General features: G+C 31.5%; 1 pseudogene; it reads right to left on the bottom strand.

Annotated features, from left to right (window-relative positions):
* Positions 1 to 10111: 10111 nt before the first annotated feature.
* On the bottom strand, positions 10112 to 18530 carry LOC110670737 (disease resistance-like protein DSC1; annotated as a pseudogene).
* Positions 18531 to 22684: the final 4154 nt, after the last annotated feature.

The following is a 22684-nucleotide window of genomic DNA, read 5'->3' as shown; positions in this document are numbered from 1 at the left end:
AAATTAAAATATTATTTAAAAAAATCAATTATACGCTAAAAAGAAGTAAGAAGTTTAAAAGTCATAGATATAGAAGACTGGATGTGCTTTGGTTGAAAGTAAAGAGTTTCTAAGAAGTTACCGATCACCAAATTCTATACCTACAAGGACTGGGAGAAACAGTTTTATTTTTTCTAAAATTTAATTATTTATTATAAGAAAAACAAAGAAAAATAAATTCTTTCTCTATTATAAGTCTTATCTTTTTAACTTTAAAAAACTTAAATTTGTTAGCTTTTTTAATTAGGAAGAAATAATTTTAAATAAAATAAATTTATGGAATTATATTTTTTATTTTTTTTAAAAAATGTAGACTAATAATCTTTTATATATTCTAAATAAATATAAATTTATATTACTAAAAAAATGAAATATGACTATCCTTAATATATTTCTAAATTTATATTTATTGTGCTTAATATATATTTCTAAATTTATATGAATTTATATCAATTAAGATTTAAATTAAAATAATTAAAATTAATATTTATAATTTATTTATTTATTTATTATAATTTATTTCATAGGCTGATTAGCCATGAGATTAAAATCTGAAAAGAAATTAATAGTGCAAAATATTGATATAATTTTCTAATGATTAATTTTAATTCTAAAAATGTATTTAAGCTAACAATTCTATTTTAATTATATTTTTTATGGTATTAAAAATTTTTTATATCATAAATAATTTTAAAATATTTTTTATCTTAATATTTATATATAATAAAATATGCAATTCTCTTTTTTAGAACTTAACAAATATGATACGACAGGAGTACAACTCAAAAGCTAATTTTGAATTAAAAGTTTTTAAGGGGCATAAAAGTTTAATGGGCATCAGATATTCGAGCAATATTGGACTTTTCACATGCGTTTCATCCTCTCCCACAATCAAGGATTTGATACTACAGTTAATCTTTAGGTCTAATTCAAAAATTAACTTATAAATTATAAGATTTTCAAAGATGTATAAATTTAATAGACATCAAATATTTAAGCGATGTGAGACTTTTCACTTGCCTTTCTAGATTTATCATTCAGCATAAGTCAAGTCTTTGGCAAGATTTGTAGACTCCATGCCCTTTTTTTTTGGTAGACTTCCATATTATCGGCAAGCCGTGTGGAAAATATGAACCTGCAACATATGGGCTATGAAAAGATATTAAATTAATGGAATTATTTTTTAAAATATAAATTTAAAAATTTTAATAATATTTTTATGATAATTCATTGTTTTAATCAAATTAATGTGAATTCATATATTATTATTATTATTTTACACGTTTCTGTAATTATTATATATTAGTTTTAAAAAATATAAAGGAAAAATATAAAAAAAAATCTATACTTTCAAGTTATTAATAATTATAACACATACTAAATACTTCTATCCTGAACATTTTTCCGCCAGCATTTTTGACAACAAGTGAAGCATCTTCTTAACCGATAAAAGATGGTGGGCCATCTTCCATTCAAACCACAGTGAAGACCACTCCGTTTGTCACGGTCTATTTTTTATTTTTATTAATTAAACAATCATACTATATATATATATATATATATATATATATATATATTATGAATAAATTTAATATTTAATATTCACATATGTAATTATAAATTATTTGACATTCCTAAAATGATATTTTTCTAAAAATTACTTTCTTTAATCTCCTGAAAAGTAAATAAGTGCAAGCAATTATAAAATTGAAAATTAAAAGCTGATTTGTCAGAACTGAAATATGTGTAGAAGAACTGAAAAATTGCATTGAAAGCTAAAGATTTTGATTACAAGAATTGAAATGTTTGTAGAAGAATTGTAAATTACTTGCTTGAAATGAAAATAATAAGACTGAAATGAAAAAAAAAAAAAAAGAAAAGCTGTTGAAATGTAAAAAAAGAAAAAAAAAAAAAAAAAAAAAAAAACTGTATGTTGGCTTGTTGATTGTGTTTGTTTACTTGCTCACTATCTCTATAATTGTTTTTCTTAATTCAACTGATCACTTTAATTGCTTCCTGCTTTAGATAATTATTACAATCTGATTATTGGTATTCTATCAGTTTGAACAATGAGCTATCCTATTTTAATTGGATAATTTAATTTTATATCTAAAATTTATTTAATTAATTTAAATTTAAAATAATAAAATTAAATTATAGTGGAAACAATATGGATGTAAAATTTTTAATTAATATTAAAATTTTTTTAGGCCTTGTTTACAAATTTATATTCTTATAGTGAGTTTTTTTTTTTTTTATGGTATTAGAACTTCTGATTTTAAGATTTACTTTTCAACAATAAGCCTCTTAATTTTTTTTTTTTGCAAGCTCAGATTACCATTCTTTTGCAAACGTCTACTTTTTCAGGCAAATCAATCATTTAATTTGTCAAAATTTTTATTTATATTTCTTAGACATATTTATACTTTCTCAGCAATCAATTTACTCTTTCAATCAAGAGCAAATTTTACTTTCTCTGCACGGATTTATTTTCAAAGCAATAAGCCATGAACAACATTTACGTTTCAAGCATAGCCTTTACTCTTTCATGTACAAGCAATCTTTCAATTACAAGCATTCAAATTCTAGTTTTCTCAAGCTTAAAGTTGATTCAGGTAGATATCTTGACAAAGCATTCTAATGAAATCAATGTACATAAAGAAAAATTTGATCGTTTACTCCCCGCCATCGTTCATATTATACGTCAGACCAGTGCATTAACATTATACATTCGAAATCTTAGTATCCCTGACATGCCCACAATCTAACACATTCGTAAGAAAAATGTCATATCTGCTTTTGACATACTCAAATTGAATCAAATTAATTTAGTGTGAAAATAAATATTAAAAGAATTTAATTAATTATAAATATTAAAAATTAGCAATAAGATAAATAGTCAATCAGTCATGTCTTTATTAGTGCAAAAACTTCCATCAACTCTCGGGGATGAAGCAAGAAAAGCAAACAATATCAAATGGCGAAAGTGAAAGGGAGGAAGTGAAATTAACAAGATGGAGAAGATGTTTCAGTAACAAGAATAGATAAGGGTATTAGGCTGATACAACTCATTTTTTCTTAAGCCTCCCTACTCATCAACAATCATATTATATTCCGGTAAAAAATATAATACATTATTAATTTGACCTGAGAAATTTTAAGAAAAATTCCAATCTAGAAAATACCTGTATCTCATGTCTGTCATTCTTTGAGGTTTTCTCGCTAATTTCCATTTAATTTCCACTAGAATAAATAATTAAAACCAATAATTAATTAATTAGCTAATTTCCACCGATATGTATTGTATTGTTATCAATGTCCGTCCAAAATCAACATGAAAGAATTCTAGGAAAGAAAAGCATCAAATATTTCTAAAATAAATTCAGTCGAAAGTTAGAAGAATATTCACAACTAATTTCACTCGGTTCTCAATTTTGTGTATTTTTTCTATGATATCACTCAATTTTAATTTTTATTATAGATCTTTACTGGTTTATTGATTTTATCCGTAAGATAATCACTCAATAAATTAAAATTGAGTTTTATTCATTACTTTCATATGATTTATAATATTTTTAAGTAATAGATAGTTATACTACTTTTTAATTTTAATCAATTAAATTAATAAAATTTATATATTTTATAATTAATATATTTTCACATAAATATGTGTGCTCATATAAATAGATATATTATATTTATAATTTTGTATTTTGGCCTCTCCTAATTTGATAGCTAGCTACCCACTGTAAGAGCACAAGATGGTTGACAAAATATATTATGAAAGCATACCTCCTTCACAAAGTTTGTTGCATATCTTGCATTTAAAAGAAAAAGGGCAAAGTTACAATTTGGGTTTGGACAAATATTAAAAAAAAAAAAAAATTGGGGAAAAAAACCACCAATTATGGGGCTAACTACAAGCCCATCTACCCAAATTAAACTGAACTAGCCGAAGAGGCAAACCATAAGCCAAATCCCAAATCAAACCACTCCCATCCTAGAAATCCTAGGACTATAATTAGGACCCATTAATAGAGCTAAGGAACAACCAAAGTTGCCCATCCAAGCCCTGCTACAACTAATCAAACTTCCAAAATCTTAGCAGAATAATAAAACCCAGTTCTACACAGGCAAAATGGGGCTGCCGCAGTTCTTATGGCATTCTAAGCCATCAGGAAGGCCTTTCCAGCTGTGGTGTAGAAACAATTTCTGGAGGGGCGAAGACAACCAAACGCAAGGGAACCCTCTTGTAATGCAAAACCAAATCGTAGACCGAAGAGGCGAAACACCAACTAGAGGCCTCCAAATTGCGTTCGGCTATCATCATTGCAGCTCCAGGCCGAAACCTCAAAACCAAACCCTACACACAAGCACTGCTATAGAAGCCCTTTCGTTGAAGATTACCCTGCATGCAGAACCCACAAAACCATCAATCTATATACATCCAAACCTTGCCAGGGAAGGGCGATCCCTCAATGCCAGCTGAAGAACCAAAATCAAAGCATTTGCCTGCCAGAGGCAGCGAAAGTCAACGAGAGAGACGCTCGATGACCCGAGAGAACTAGAAAGAAAAAAAAAATTCCTCAAGAGAGAAACTCTCTCTCTCCTAAAACAAGAGAGCTTTCCAAGGCTGGTGGTTTGCTAGAGCTATTCTCTTCAAAGATTTGCTATTAATGTTCCAGAATATTTGATTATTAAACAGAAGCTAATGATTCTTTAACTTAAAAAAGAGGTCGATGAATCTCATACCAAATAAAGAATACAACAGTTTAACCAATGCAACAATTCCTTTTTTTTTTTCCTTTTGATAGAAAACCAATACAACAATTCAATCATGATTCAAAATTATAAAATTCCTACACATGTTTCATCAAATAACAAATATTAAAAGGAAAAAAATTGTGAACCTTTGTCAAAAGAATTTTTACCTAGAAAAATACACTTCCAATTATTAATAAGATAATACTATAAAGATGTTACTGAGCTAAACAAACAAAATGAGCCACAGATAATCATATAACTTTGGGTGCAAAAACGCAACGAATAAAGTCGCACATAAAGCTTGGAAAGTTGAATAGTAATCAAACAACTGAAAAACGCATAACAAGATAGAAAGAGCATCTAATTCAGTTTTATTTAACATGAACAAAAAAGAAAAAGAAAATCAGCCCTTGTAAAAAGGGCAATGACTGAAACCATCCCGATATTTTAAGGAGTAACAGAAATTTTGAAAGTATAAGACATTATTTTTTAGTGCACCTGAAGCAAAGCAACTACCTCGATCCACCATTCTTTATCATAAATGTGAAAAATCTAGGCAGGTTATTGTTTAGAGTTCAAGATTCAACAGTTTTATTACAAATTCATGCATTAGCCAGAATATCCTCATCTGCGATGCACGGAAATAAGAGGGGGCAGCGTTTCCCTGTTCCTAAAATGTTTCCCTGTCGAATACGTAAAGACATGTTTCTTTAAAAAAAAAAAAAAAAAAAAAAAAAATATATATATATATATATATATATATATATATATATAAAAAAAACCTAAAATCAAAACTTAAAAATGGATCATACAATCTGGGACACATCTAGGTTAAAACCAAATCACGCTACAAGAAATAAGAAGAAGAAGAAGAAGAATACTTGGTGGGGCGGTGACTGGCAGCGACAACAAACGGTGACTCGGGTCAGTTATGTTTCAATGATGCTCTGCCTCCCTTCTCCCATGCCATGCTCTACTAATGCCTTCCCATACCAATCCCGTGATGTACGATCTGATACCCATGCTATTTGAAGACTTTTTTTTTTTTTAAGGAAAAATAGTTATTAATTTTATTTATTCAATTTTACATTATATTTTTGGAACCTATGCTCTGCTTTGGCCCTCTGGTACAATTCCATGCATCTTAATCTTAGGTATTCAATATGTAATATATTGCAAAGAAAAATAGTGATAAAATCAGTTTGATTAATTTTAATTTATCCTATATATTTAATTAATTTATTATTCTACATATTTATCATTTTAATTGTTTATAATTATAAGTATATAAATAGTCTGAATAATTAATCAAATAATTAATTTAGATATGTATTAATTATTTTATATTGAGATAGATTCAAGAGCAATTTATTATTTTGTATTAATTAATTTAGGTATAAGCTATGTATCAATTATTTTGGGTTAATTAATTTATGCATGTATTAATTATTAATTAATTTGTTTGAAAAATTGAATTAATTGTATGAAGTTGCATTTTTTTTTTCTTTTTTGATAGGATAATATTTGAATGGATTGTTCGAATTCTAATTCTACTAAAGTAAACAACACTAATAGTGTTACTTCTTCAAGAATTACGGAGGAATAATTTAATATTTAGTGGAGATATGTAACTAAACTTGAGAAAACAGGAGAAGGAAGGAGTAATTGTAAGTGGATATGTAATTTTTATGGACAAGAAAAGCAAGAGACTTGCACTAGAGTGAGTGATCATTTATTGAAAATCACTCGTAAAAGGATTGGTGTGTGTAAAAAAGTGGGGAATGATATTATTTCTAAAATGAGAAAACAAGAGAATAAGGCAACAAATAAAATTGCCAATACACAATCTAGACGAATTCCTTTGCCTACTCGTATAACTTTTATTCCTTCCTTGCATATAACTGAATTCCTTCCTTGCATATAATTGAACTAAGTGTTTGAGGAGCTTTAAAGAGAAGAAGGGTTAATGATTCTTCTCCAACTAGAGCTTTTGACTTGCAAACTAGAGCTCAATTAGATGCAAGGATTGCTAGAATGTTCTACACTGTGGTCTATGCTTTGGGTGGTTACGTGTCACTTGCTTATAACAAATTGAGAACCATATTTCATCAGCAAGAAAAGACAAATGTGGAGAGGTTGCTTGAACCTATTAAAAGCATTTGATTAGAAAAGAGTGTTAGTATTGTAACTGATAGATGGAGTGACTTCCAGAGGAGGCCTTTGATTAATTTTATGGTTGTTTCTGAATCTAACCCTATATTTATCAAATCGTTCAATTGTTTTGGTGAAGTAAAAGATAAGTAATTTATTGCAAATTTGCTAAAGAAAGTAATTGATGAGGTTGGCCACCAAAAAGTGGTACAAGTCATTACTGATAATGCCAAGAATTGTAAGGGTGCTAGAAAAATCATTGAGGGAATGTTTTCACATATTTATTGAAATCCTTAGGTTGTGCATATTCTTAATCTTACTTTGAAGAATATATATGCAGCTAAAAATATGGAAACTAATCAAGAAACTTGTGATGTGTGTCATTAGATCACTAAAATTCATGGATATGCTTTGCAAATCAAGAATTTAATAATGAATCACCATGAGGCTTGCAATGTACAATTGGTTTAGGCCTTTGAAGTTGCTTTCAATTGCTGATAGTCATTTTACTTCTATTATTGTGATGCTTAAAAGATGTAAACTCATTAGGTATGCTTTAGAAGCAATGGTTATGAGTAATCAATGGACACAATACCGAGAAGATGGCCAAAGCAAAGCTAGATTCGTTCGTGAAAAAGTGGTGGATGAAGATTGGTGTGAAAATATTGATTACATTCTTGCTTTTACTACACCCATTTATGAGATAATTAGAGTTTGTGACACAGACAAGCCATGCCTTCATTTGGTTTATGGGTTGTGAGATTCTATAATTGAAAAGGTGAAAAAGGTTATTTTTTATCATGAAGGAAAGCAAGCAGATGAGTTTTCTCTTTTTTATTATATGTTTTATCGAATTTTTGTTGATCGTTGGGTAAAGAGCGACACTCCCCTTTATTGTTTGGTTTATTCATTAAATCTAAGGTAAATTTCTAAATTAATACTCATCTTTTCCTATAATTTATAGCTTTTTGTTTCCTGAATTTATTTTCCTGTTTTTGAAGATTTTATAGTGAGAAATTACTTTAAGAGGGAGAAGGTAGAGTGCCTCCTAATATGGGTGGAAAAGTATTAACTGAAAAAATGAAATACTTTAGGAGGATTTTTTTTTTTTCTAATGAAGATGCGTGAAGTAAAGCAAATGATAAATTTGCAAAATTTTCCCTAAAAAGTGTGGGCCATTTGTAGATCAAGATTCTATTGGAAGTAGATATAAGTGCGCATACTTTGGTTCTAGTGCACCTTTACTTCAAAGGTTGGCTTTTTAAAGTACTAGAATAATCTACTTCTTCCTCTTGTTGTGAAAGGAATTCGAGTATTTATTCTTTCATTCATTCATATTAAAGAAATAAATTAACTCCAAAACGTACAAATGATTTGATTTTTATCTATAATAATATTTATCTTTACTATCAATATTATAATGAGAAAACAAAATTTTGGGATGTTGGTGGCAATGAAATGAGGAGCATGGAAAATATGGGAGTTCTTGAACCTGCCAATCTTTCATTAGATGAATCAGAGTTAGAGTCTATATTTTTTATGAAAATGCAACTGTAAACATGGAGAATGAGAAGGACAATGAAATACAAGAAATGTTATCAATTTCATTGTTTTTTTACAAGTGAAACTTCTAAACATGTATTATTATTATTATTATTATTATTATTGTTATTTTGTCTTTATGATATGGTTAAATTTAAATGTTGATTCGGATTTTATTTATTATTGGATATCTTTCATCATTTGGATATATATCCTATATTTTTATATTTATGCGTTTCTCTATGTCTACATTTCTCCGTTTTTGTTTCCGTGTTACTTAGAACCTCATTGAAGATGCTAGTTCTAAGCAGAAACAACTTTGAGAGCATACATGCAAGGATTGAACACCTTTCTCAGTTGCCCTCGCTCGATGTAGGCCATTGCAAAAGGCTTCGCTCTCTACCAGATCTTCCTTAAGAGTCTAGAATTTCTGTACACACCTGAATGCAAATCATTGGAAAGTGCAGCAAACACTTTTCTTAAACAAATTATATGCATGAAAGTCGCGAAATTGCAAGGATTTTGCATTTACCAATTACACCATAATTGATCGAAATATACACGGGCATCCTTGCAGAATGTTCAGCAGCGATTTCAAGTTGCGGCAACTGCCTCAAATCATCTATATTAAAAAGGGGTGTCTCCATCTCTCTCTCTCCCCTCCTTACACGTACACTTACACACTCTGTTTCTGTTTCTAAACTCAAAATACTTGTTGGACAACAGGGTTCAGTTAAATTTCATTTGCCTGTAAATGAAATTCCAATGTGGTTCTGCAACCAAATTATGGGGTCTTCATTAAGTAAGCAGTTTTATTCAAGCTGCAGTAATCTAGGGGGAATTGCTTTTGTGTCATGCTCGAATTTGAGGACGATTATGTGGATCACGGTTTGATTGTACGATGTAAATGCCATTTCAAAACCAATCAAGGTGGATGCAGTGATTTGAATTTCAACTCGAATTAGAGTGGTATTTATTGCAGATTGATACCCTTTAAGTCGGATCATCATTTGTTTGTATGGGATGACCCTTGCTCTGAAGCTATTGTAATTGATGATAAAAATTGGGCATCTTTTGAATTCCGTCCTCTAGATTATGAATGTAACCTCTTACAGAATTGCAAGAAGAAGTGCAGAGTCCATGAGCTACTTGGTGAGAGCATAGACAGCAGGACCTTCAATTCTGATGAGGAAGAGGAATAACATCCTAAGAGGTAAAAATGCCTCAAAGCCTAACAATGTGAACCTACACTTGTTATTTACCAGCTTCTCAGGCTTTCATTTTCCAAAGTCCAGACTCTGATTACACATTCCAAGTGTGACCTATGCCAGCTGTTAGTGAGCTTCCACTTATTGCTTTTGATAGGCAAATAATTTGTTTCTCACATCAAGCAGTCTAATCTCATGAATATTCTGTAATTTCATCAAGTTTAGATGGACAAACAGCTTCCATTCTTCTAATTTGCCAAATCAATCACAACTCCAGGACTAAAAACAAGAGGCGGATGCAATTGGCCCCTTGCGTAAAGCCTTTCAAAGTTACATCCTGAGAGATTCTGATAAATCAATAGAGAAGCTCATGGACTAATGTCACAAATTCCATACCAAATGCAAGGTTTGCAACCTTAAATATTGATGCACCCCTGTTTATATAATCTTCAGCAAGAGCCGAAGAACAACAAACACAGGAGGACCATTCGATATACCACTTCAGCAACCACTTCCAATTAAATCTACAGTTACATCTCAAAGATTCTTAAATTTCTTTCAAACTTAGATAAATAATGATACTGCAAGTGTAAAAAATGGCATTCCAGTTCATTTGTAAAGCCAGTGTACATACATATCAAGAGCTGCTTCTCGGGCAAAGAACAAATGTGAAAAGACTGCAAAAGTATCCCACTAAACAGGCCTATTTCTCCATCATTATATATGTAGAAAGAAATTCTACTCCTGCCATGAAAAATCAACAGTATCAGATTTACTGGTTGAGTGATTCCCTCATCTGTTTCATCATCAGAAGATCCAAAATTTCTGCACACCAACAATAATATAATATTTAATTGCATGTCATTAATTAACAGATAAATTATTTACTCAACAAGAAATTTACAAATGCAAATCCACACACAAAACTTAATCTAAAAACATAACAAAGAAAGCAAATGCATACACTTAATTAGAAATCCCTGATTTAAGATCCAGAATTACTATGATCTAAACATACCCAAGAAAAATCTAAAATACAAATACAACTAAACTGACTGTAAGACACTTGGTAAAAATTTTGTCTTATGCCCAAAGCAATTTGGATGTTCTCATCCATTAAAGGACATCAGCACATGACATTCATTGCAGTCTGTGCAACAGGATCCTGAAAATGTATATCCATATTGTCAGGCCTTAATAACCAACATTTGCAGCATTACGAAAGTAATGCTATGGTATGGAATCCAAGCCTGCAAACTGATGTATGATTCAATTACACTTCATTAATAAAAAAATATTACCAAAATCGGGCATCTCAAAACAAACTTTGCATGGAAAATAATCTAGGACTTTCACTTGCATGCCAAAGCTCTGAAAGTGTCACTCCACTCTTCTCCAAAATTTGACACTCCATTAAATTCCAAAAGTTATTGGTAATGTCAAATACATGGTTGCATTTAGGTGAAAACCCTAAAATTTACTAATATAGATGAGAAGAAGAGGAAACCACAATTAGCCTCAAGAAAATTAATTGAATTAGATGGAATTTAATAAAAATTCTGTTTTCTCAGGCTTTTCCTAGTCCACCAATCCAACCTCTTCTTTGACCTTTTCATTGTTGTTGCAGTGACCATGCTTGCAATGTTACCCAAATTACATGCACTGGTAGCACAAGTGAGTGAAATTTAATGCATCAAGCCCATGAGGCACTGCCACAGGCACTATGTTTATTTATTCATTTTGAGGAAACCACAAGCATTATGCTGCTAAAAGATTGAATAAACACAAGCATGAGCATATATATCTACTATGATCAATCAACTTCGAGTGGGACAAGAAACAAACTTTTGAAGTCAACTGAAAAAAGATGGCACAAAAAAAAAAGAAAAAGAAAGAAAAAACTCATGGAAATTCAAATTGAAAATAAAGCAAGTTGATGTAGAAATGTGCCCGTGGGAAACCTTATTTTTCTCTAGAAAATTTTCAAACGTTTACGGAATGGCTCCTCTTCCAAATCAAACCTTCCACCTTTGCTGGGTCCAGCCATATTACAGTCATGATGGCTTCTCTCCAACTTGCTATGTTCATCCACCATGATGGGCTCATCAAGAACTTGATTGACAAGACCTAAATTGTCACAAGGATGGCTGGATTCCCCAGCCATGAGATTGTACTCATTCTCATCTTGATCATAAACCAAACGGATTCCGCATTTTTTCAGTTCCATGCCTTAGTCAGATGATTCAAATGAAGCTCTAAGATAGCGACACTTATTCAACTGATTTGATTTACCAAATCCTATTCAGGAATGAAAGCCTATCCAAAGGTGATCTGACTGAAGAGATGGGATTCTATAGACGAAAAATTGAAAGCTAGAGGTCACAGTATAATCAAAAGCTTCCAACCTGCAACAGATGGCAATATCTGAAGCTGGATCATCAGTAAGCAAATGTGGATTCTCACGGATTGCAAAAACACGACAGCCAGCCAGTCCCTTTAACTTTTCATTGTACCAATTTGGAGGTAACTGTATGATAATTGATGGGCCAATATTTTGTTGGATGAACAAATTTGGCACATGAATTCCAGGAACAATAACATCAAATCTACATCCTAAAAATGAGACATCCTGCATCATGAAAATCAACATGTTAAGAGAGTGAGAGAGAGAGAGAGAGAGAGAGAGAGAGAGAGAGAGAGAGAGAGACCTGCAGATGATTCATTGATAAAGATTGCCAATGGCTTCTTAAAAATTTAAATGCTACACTGTCACTACCTTGATTCACAGCAAGCTTGAAACAATTAGTGAAGTAGAAAATTGGCCACATCCATTTACCTGCAATTGCATCTTGACTTGATAATGTTTCTAGTGAGAAGCAATTATTTGCAGATATTTCATGCATGGTTGCTGGAAGCTTTTGCAAAGCTTTAAGATCCCTGCAGTCATCCAAACAGAGATATCGCAGCTGAGGAAGTCGACTGATGCTCAAAGGTGTATTTACAAAATAATTTCTGCTTATATTTAATACCACCAGTGAGGATAGACGGTAAAAGTCTCCAGGGATCATTTCCTCTGAAAGGTTGCAGTCACTAAGGTCTAGTTCTGTTAGAGAATGTAAACCTTTTAAAGAAGGCAATGATAAACCCACACGATCATGTGCTATTCCAAATATGCACAACCACTTATAGAGCCAACAAAATGCTATTGGCTTACTTCCACAAAAAGACAGATTTTCCAATAGTCCGATGGAGGATGGTGGTTCTCCTACAGCAGTTTCACCTACATCCAGCTTCTCCAAAAGTTTTAGATACCCAAAGCTCTCAGGTAAGCTATAAAGCTTTGAGCAGCCAAATAGATCAAGATTTGTCAGAGATTTCAAAAAACTGATGCTGCTTGGAAGACTCCCAAGGTTCTTACAATTTCTCATACTCTACAAAACTAGCCCAGTCAGATTTATTATTGAAAGTGGCAGTTCAGATATGGCAATCCCATCTAAGGCAGCTGTTGATAAGTGGTCCCTATTTCCCACAATATCTGGAAACCTTCCAAGTTTAGAGCAGCCAGAAAGAATAAGAGTGTCGAGATTTTCCAATTCAATGCCTGTTGGAAGAATCTGAAGGTAGCAGCAGTCCTTCAAATTCAACAAAGCAAGCTTTTTGAGTACTCCAAGGGATGGGTGAACCTTAGAGAGGCTTGTACAACCTTCAAGAATCAATTTCTCAAGATTTGGCACTCCTGTGAAGTCTAGGGTCTCAGTCAGGTATTGGGAATGACTAAGATCTATAATTTGCAACTTGTTGAGGTGCTGTTAGATCAACAGAAACAGAAATTACCAGAGCAAATTAACTTCCCAAACCCTCAAAAATCTTTCAGAAAAAAAAGGAAAAAAAAAAAAAAAACACACAATGAATTCTCATACCAGGATTCCTTTCCAGAGATGTTTGGTGGAGCTCCGAGGCATTTCAATCACAAAGATATTCTTTGGGTTAAAGTTTGACGGCAAATATTTCAGCGGGTACCCTTCCCAAACGAGACATTTTAGTTTGTAATATAAACATTTGAAGTTCCCAGAAAGGTGCACCTTGCTGTCTCCACAGGCACCATGGACATCAATCAATCTTAGATTTATCATCTTCATGAATGCCTCAGCTCTGAAATGCCTCTCATCTGTTTTAGACAAGTCTATGACCATGCATTCAACACGTTTTGTCCCCTACTAACCAGAAGATGAAACCAATTGTCAATGGATAAAATCTCATAAAAATTACATAACTACAATGTCATTATGTATAATTTCTTAAGCAACAAAAATCTACAAGGCCTTATGTTTACCTGAAAATATCTCACTCACCAACGCTTGCATCAACACATGGACAACATCCTCATGGTCCCACAGCCGGCTACGTTTGCCAGGATCATTAGGGGATTGACAACGCACAATCTCCCGACCCAGGTGCTGTAGTAAATCATGCATTGACAATGTGTTGTCCAATACAGTTAATAGACAATGACTAATAAGGTCTTTTATTCCACTTTCAGGATGGAAGCCAAAGCTTTTTAGAATTTTTGCTAAATAATCTAAGTCATGCCCTTCGAATAGCAAGAAATGTTGACTTGTTTAAGTGATCAAGTGCATAAAAGCTTCTTCTAAGAGTTTGCTAAATATCCATGATAGAATGATTCTCCTCCAGTGTATTTAAGTATGCATCCCATTCTCTTTCATTCCTACCATGTAGTGAAGAACCCAAATTTTTAAGTGCTGATGGTAGCCCTTTGCAATAATCAATAGCACGCATCGAAAGCTCAGTAAATTCTTCTGGACAAAGTTGCTTCCTAAAGACATACTGACTAAAGAGCTCAAGTGCATGGTCCTCATTTAGATCCCTGACATCATATATAGAATCCACTCCATGGCTAACTAGCAATTGTCTTTGTCTAGTTGTTACAATGATTCTACTCCCACAACCAAACCAATGAACCCTTGCTAAAAGTTCTAGCTGTCTTGGACTATTCACATCATCAAGAACAATAAAAACCTTCTTTCTGTGGAGTCTGGTTTTTATAAAAGCAGGTACTGACTCTGCTGTATGCATGTTTAGATTGTCATCCACTAACAACATTGAGAAAAGTTCTTTTTGTAAACGAGGGAGTCCCATTTTCTTTGATTCTTCCCTAACATTTGCAAGGAAGCAGCAGCGATCAAATAGAGCAGATATGCGGTTAAAGATAACAGCAGCAATGGTCGTTTTGCCTATACCACCCATGCCCCAAATTCCTATAATACAGACGTCAGGAAATTTAATAACTAATAATTTTTCCACTTGCTCCAAGGAGGATTCTATTCCAATCTGTCCCTCAGTATCACTTGATGGTGTACGATTCAACTTCTTCAATATATGATTTACAATTCCATTGATAAGGGTGGAGTCAGGTCTGCCACATAGAAGGAACAAAAAATGATAAGTTGGAATGAAAACAATGTAGTTAACTTGTTTCAAGCCTAAAAAAAGTTCTGACAACAAATGTTCAAATGTTCTGTTTTAGGATAGTGAATTCTCTCTTCTTCTCAACAAATTGGAATATATTTCAATAATACTTCAACTCTCAGATGCAGATGCAGAAAAACTGCTGCCTTCTATGCAATAATAAACACTAGAAAGATCAACAATTTCATTTATTATTGCCATCATTATTGTTGTCATTATTTATTTGTCGTTCATGCTGTCATATTATTTTAGTAGCTAAAAGCATTATAGTTCTCTCTATATATGCAGATAGCAATATGAATTCCAAAATTGGATTGGCATTATCATATCTCCAACAGGCAACCAGAATAGAATAAAACAGGAAATATAGATTATTGCAACTCATAAAACAAAAATCTTCTATCATATTATAAGATTTTTAAAACTTCAAAACATCACGGATAACAAAGTAGTAAACATAGCCCTCTGCAGTAGAACCTCTGTTCATCCTCTTCATGATCTCATAGTCCAGGATGTCCTTCATCTCTCCCAAGCTTTGCAGTTTGTGTCTTTTGTTTTTGTTTATAGGTCAGCAAATAAGCTGGCTCATTCTTAGCCAAAGAAGTTTTCTCTCTGCAAGTTCATGAACGTTTCTGGATGGAAGATGTCCCATCCCATCTTGCTTATATTGTTAGTTCTGATCTGATGTATGCTTCTTTTTCTAATTAATGCAGTTTCTTCTTTCATCTCAAAAAAAAAAAAAAAAAAACACTATGTCTAGGAATAATTTTTTTTCTTTTGGCCCTTTTTTGACCAGAAAGAAGGGGTAAGGTCAGGGATGATAAACAAAAGGAAAGCTTTTTGGGTTCATTTTATCACATAAATACATAGTTCTGTGCACCAAAATTAAGTGTTATGTACCAGTGGAGTAAAGAAACGATAGTCAGTCCTCCAGAAGGGCTAAGTTAATGATAAATAAAAAGAAAATTTCTTTTTCTTTCTTTTTTTTTCCCCTAATACACATTTGGTTCAAATGAATCTCACAAAATTTGGTGGAATTCAATTGAATTTTATGTTTTGCATGTTTGGTTTGAAAAAATATAGATTTCAATTCCACTCATTCAAATTTTTTGGACTTAAACATAACTAAAATCAAATTCTATCAAAATAAATGGAATTCAAATGAATTAAACAAAATTAAGGCAATAATATTTTTTGGACCAAAATGCTCATGTCTTCCTCACATACACTCTCTCCCTCCTCCCTTTCTCTCACACACACAATATTTGAAATAAATATTTTAAAATTAAATATTAAAAATAATTTATGCATGATTAAAATAAATTTATTCCTTATAAAAAAAAACTTATTATATTAAAAGTATTTTCAAAATAAAAATAACTTAATTCTAAATTATATAATAAGAATAAACTTTATCTAATATAATATTTAAAGGCAAGAATTAACTTTTTTGGTTATTGAAAATATTTTAGGAAATAAAGATAAATAAATTTCAATGGTAAAATTATATTAAAAATCAACTATGTGGAATTCAATTGAATTCTAATATTCTAAGTTGTATCATACCAAACACATAAATTAATTGAACCTGTTAAGAGTTCCCAAACCAAATTACAAGAGAAAGGCTACCAACTTGGTTGGTTCAATTCCATTCTGCAACATTTTGTGGAATTCAACTGAATTCCATGTTTTGTTTATTTGGTTCTTAAAAAAAAAAAATCAATTCCATGAATTCAATTCTATGAATTAGTTATAACTAAAACCAATTCCTATAAAATTTGATGGAATTTGAAATGACTTCCACAAAACTTACATAACAAAATTTTTTTTACTAAAAGGCTTTTATAAAAAAATTTTCTCTCAATCATTCATCTTTTTATATACTCAACTCAACTCATCTCAACTCAACTAAACCTTTATCCCAAAAATTGATTAGGGTCAGCTACGTGGATCTTCTTTATGTACTCTAAAAGATTTTGAATTAAATCCTCGAAAAAAAAATATTTAATGCTTTTAGAGCATATTGTATTTATCTCCTCCGAGTCAGTTTAGGTCTACCTTTCTTTTTATATACTCATATACTAAAATTATTCACTATGAAATGTTGATCACTAATAGAATTTAGTACACTCAATAAGTATCATAATTAACTAAAATAAATAAAAGTAGTCAAAATCTTCAAGGGAGAAAAAAAATATATCATTACTAAAGAAGGTTGTTATATAAATATGTGAATTTATTTTACACTTATTACAATATTATTTTTGGTTTATATGTTTGTAAATTTATAGATTTTTTGTTTTGAATTCTGTAGAAAATCATGATTTTTTAATTTTAGTAAAGAAGGACAAATAAATCTCATTTCTGAAATTATACTAAATATAATTCAATTCAATTGAATTCTGCACGTTAACATGTGTACTACCAAATAATGGAATTCATTTCAAATAGAATTGATTTCAAATGAATTCCATAATTTGTGTTAGAATTAAGCCAAACACTACGTACAATTACCTGGAAGCAGCTGAATCCCATCCTGCTAGATTGGCTGCTTTCTTCAAAGCAGTTGTCCACTTCTCCACAATGCGCATATCTCCATTAGCTTGTGAGTGTTCTTTAGCTCTATCAAATCCTTTCCCAAAATCCCCAGTTAGGTCCTCCACATCCGAAGGATCTAGGTGGTAGAAAACCGGTAAAACATTCTGCTCGTGAGCCTTCTTGCATTCCATGATATGCAAGAGCTCCTCCAAGCAACATGGTGAATCCGCGTAGTTCGGTGAGAAAACAATTACAGCAACCATCGACTCTTCAATTGCTCTCAATAGCTCTGGAGTGATCTACTCTCCTCTATTCACCTTATCATCTTTGAAAGTATCAATTCCCTTCTGATGTAATGCCTTAGTAAGAAAATGGGTAAAATTATCACGGGTATCTCTACCCCTGAAACTAATGAATACATCGTATTTCCATTCAGGGGCTGTAGAAAGAAGAGGAAGCCATTCTGTAAAAAATTATCCTCAAGAACAAAAATTACTTAATTTTGCTTGAATTGCCTCTGGTTTCATGGCAACCAAAAAAGAATGAGATTAGAACCTATAATAAATCGATCAAAAGTGCAAAATTCAAATAAAATAAAGAATCGTAAGAGTTTAATTATGAACTCAAATATTGCAGCAAAATTGAAATGGAGAAATTGGAAGCAGAGTAAGATTAGTAAAACTGTGATTTTGAAGATCTTTAGGTAGGGAATTGGGAAAGCAACAGGGGATTATGGAAAAGGGTTGAAAAAGAACGGAAAAGAAAATTCCAGAGAGGTAGCAAGAAAGGGGGGAGGAAAGGACTGAAAGTTCTGAGATTTAATCTGTGTCAAAATCATGTCTAATCGCTGTTTAATTACATTGATGTGGCATTGAGAAATAATATAATAATATTTGAGATACTTTTTAATAATTAAAAATTAAAAAATAATAATAAAATAAGTGGCAGCATCGCCTGCTCAGCTCCTCCTCCTCACCAACACAAATATCATTTAATTAAATGGAATTTGTCATGCAACAAGCCCCGAGTTCTTTTTTAAGGTTCAATGGAGTTCTAAAGGGAATCTCTCTAAATTGGTCTTGCACTGTATCCCTCACATAGAGCTATCAATATGAGCAACCAAACTCTTTATTTTCTTCTTTTATATGTTTGCACTGTATCCGTCACTGTCCTCCTTCATTGCTTGCCACTTTAGCAGTTAAAGTCGTTCATCCAAGCACAACTACCCCACCACAACAAAGCAAACTTTTAGAATCTCAGCAAAACAATAAAACTCAGCTCTGTACCGACAAAAGAGGGCAGCCGTAGAGTTCTTATGACACTATAAGCCATCAAGAAGGTCTTTTCCAGCAGTGGTGTAGAAGTAGTTTCCAGAGGTGCCAAGACAACCAAAAGCAGGGGAACCCTCTCGCCATGCATAACCAAACCACAGACCTAAAAGACGAAACACCATCTAGGGGCTTCTAAGTTGCTTTCGACTATCACCATTGCAGCTTCAGTCTGATAACTCAAAATCAAACCCTGCACACAAGCACTGCTATAGAAGCCTTTTCGTTGAAGATTAGCCTACAAGCAAACCCCACAAAGCACAAAACTATTGATCTACATACATCCAAACATTGCTAGAGAAGGGCAATCTCTCAGAGCCAAGCTGGAGAACTAAATAGGGGAGGCCAACGGAAGATATGCTTGGTGACCTGAGAGAACCAAAAAAAAAAAAAAAATTCCCAAGAGAGAAACTTTCTATCTCTTAGAACAAGAGAGAGCTTTCCAAGGCTAGTTTGCTAGAGCTATTCTCTTCAAAGATTTGTAATTAATGTTGAAGAATATTTGATAATTAAACAGAAGCTAATAATTCTCTAACTAAAAAAAGAGGTTGATATCATATTTCATACCAATTTAAGAATGAAATAGTTTAACCAATGCAACAATTCAATCATGATTCAAAATTGTAAAATTCCTGCACATGTTTCTTCAAATGACAAATATTAAAAGAAAAAAAAAATTTTGAAACTTGTGTAAGAAGAATTTGTACCCAAGAAAATACACTTACAATTATTAATAAGATAATACTATATGGATGCTACTGAGTTAAACAAACAAAATGAGCTGCACTTGATAATCATAAGACTCTGGGTGCAAATTAGTGGTGTGCAAACGGTGGGTTCGGTTTTGAACCGAACCGATAAAATCGAAAATTAAAAATTTTAAAAATTGAATTAAATTGATTATTAAGAGAAAATTGAATTGAACCAAACTAATAAATTTTAGTTCGATTCGGTTTTAAACCAATCAAACCAAATTTTGTAAAATTTCGTATTTTCAACATTAAATCTCAATAATAAAAACTTAAAAACAAAAAGAATTAGAAATTAAAACTCAAAAAACTTAGGATTTCCTTGATATATATATATATATATATATATATTGATATATATATATATATATATATATAATTTTGGTTTAGTTCGGTTTTTTTTTATTTTTTATGAAAATAACTAAACCAAACCGATTAATCAAAATTATTAAAATTTATAAATCGAACAAAATCGATTGAATTTTAAAATTGAACCAATTGAACTAAATTAATTTAATTTGATTCGATTTTTCAGTTTTAATTAAAATCTGTTCTCTCCTAGTGCAAAAACCCTACAAACAAAATAGCACATAAAGCTTGGAAAGTTGAATAGCAATCCAACAACTGAAAAAGGCACAACAAGACTAGAAAGAGCATCAAATTCAGTTGAATAGTAATTAGAAAATTTTAATTAATTATAAATATTAAAAATTACCAATAAGATTAATATTCAATCAGTCATGGAATTATTAATTAATTAATTACTTTCCACCGTTCCAAGAGGCATCAAATATTTATAAAATAAATTCACTCAAAAGTTAGAAGAATATTGGCAGCTAATTTTCACTCAATTTATTAATTTTTACTGCTTTTTTGGGTACCACACTCAACTATAATTTTTTTTTTTTACAACTTCTTCAACTTCAATTTGAACAAAGTTAAAGTGCTTATAATCGTGTATTGTCGGTTTGCAGGTTACCTAACATGGCAAGCATTACAAATAAAAAATTTTAAAATTGTTCTTTTTATTAATTTCTAATGACTTTTTATTTAAATTATATACAACCTTTATTAGTTTATAAATTTTATCAATAAGATAATCACTTAATAAATTAAAATTGACTTTTATTTTTTACTTTTATTCGATTTATATTATTTTTAAGTAATAGATAGATATAATATTTTAAATAAAATTTATTAATTGTATTATTGTCACTAATTAACATGTGACCTTTTAGTTTCTTAATGTTTAAATATACATTATTATGAAATTAATATATATCTATATTTATAAATTATATTTGCCAAAAAATTATATATTTTTAGCATTAATAATAATTAATATATAATAATAAAATAAAATAAATAAATATTTACATATTTATTATTAATAACAATTAGTACGTATATATTAAATAAAATTCATTAATCTTATTATTAATTTTTATTTTATTGTTTAGAGTTCAAGATTAAGCAGGCTTATTAGAAATTCCCAATGCACTAGCCAGAATATCCTCATTGAAGATGCTAGTTCTATGCGGAAACAACTTCGAGAACATACCTGCAAGGATTGAACACCTTTCTCAGTTGCACTTCCTCGACGAAGGCCATTGCAAAAGGCTTCGCTCTCTAGCAGAGCTTCCTTAGAGTATAGAATTTCCGTACGCACCTGAATGCAAAATCATTGGAAAGTGCAGCAAACACTTCTCTGATACAAATTATATGCATGAAAGTCACCATTTCAAGTTGTGGCAACCGCCTCAAATCAACTATATAAAGAAGGGGTGTCTCTCTCTCTCTCTCTTTCTCTCTCCTTTTCTCTGTTCACGTATACCTACTGTGTGTTTCTGTTTCTAAACTCAGAATAGTGTTGGACAACAGGGTTCAGTTAAATTTCATTTGCCTGTCAGTGAAATTCCAATGTTGTTGTGGAACCAATTAATGGGATCTTCAGTGAGTATGCAGTTTTATACAAGCTGCGGTAAGCTAGGAGGAATTGCTTTATGTGTTGTGCTCGAATTTGAAGACGATTATGTGGATCACAGTTTGATTGTAAGTTGTAAATGCCTCTTCAAATCCCATCAAGGTGGAAGCAGTGATTTGAATTTCAACTCGAATTAGAGTAGTATTATTGCAGAATGATACCCTTTAAGTCAGATCATTTGTTTGCATGGGATGATCCTTGCTTTGAAGCTAGTATAATTGATGAAGAAAATTGGACTGGTAAATACAGTGCGGCCTCTTTTGCATACCGTCCGGATTCTGAACGAGTGCAGAATTGCAAGGTAGTCCATCAGCTACTTGGTGAGAGCATATACAGCAGAACCTTCAATTCTAACGAGGAAGAGGAATCATATCCTAAGGGATTAAAGTGCCTCGAAGACTAACGCTGTGAATCCGCACTTGTTCTTCACCAGCGCCTCAGGCTTTCATATTCCACACTCAATGTGGGATATATAATTTGTTTGCTGCAGTCAGCTTCCACTAATTGCTTTTGATGGGCAAATAGTTTTTCTCATCACAAAAACTGTCCGTAATTTCATTGGACAAAACATCTTCTTCGAACTTTTTTGTTTGTCAACATGGACTTGTTGAGAATTCCCAAACCCAATATAAATGATCTACCTTTGACTAAACTAAGAAAGTAATCATTTTCTTTTATTAGATGAAGAGAGTAAAGTGCGTATACTCTCTTTGTTAGATTGAATTTATGCCAATGTACATCAGAATGGAACAAAGCATTACCATTCTTCTATGTTGCAAAATCAATAACAAGTCCAGGACTAAAAACATGCAGCGGATGCAATTGGCTTCTTCCGCAAAGCTTTTTTCAAAGTTACATCCTGAAAGATTCTGGTAAATCAATAGAGAAGCTCAT

The sequence above is a fragment of the Hevea brasiliensis genome, chromosome 16 (genome assembly GCF_030052815.1).
Source record: "Hevea brasiliensis isolate MT/VB/25A 57/8 chromosome 16, ASM3005281v1, whole genome shotgun sequence".
NCBI classification, from domain to species: Eukaryota; Viridiplantae; Streptophyta; class Magnoliopsida; order Malpighiales; family Euphorbiaceae; genus Hevea; species Hevea brasiliensis.
The sequence above is the reverse complement of the archived record's forward strand: the minus strand, read 5'-3'. Positions and strand labels throughout refer to the sequence as shown.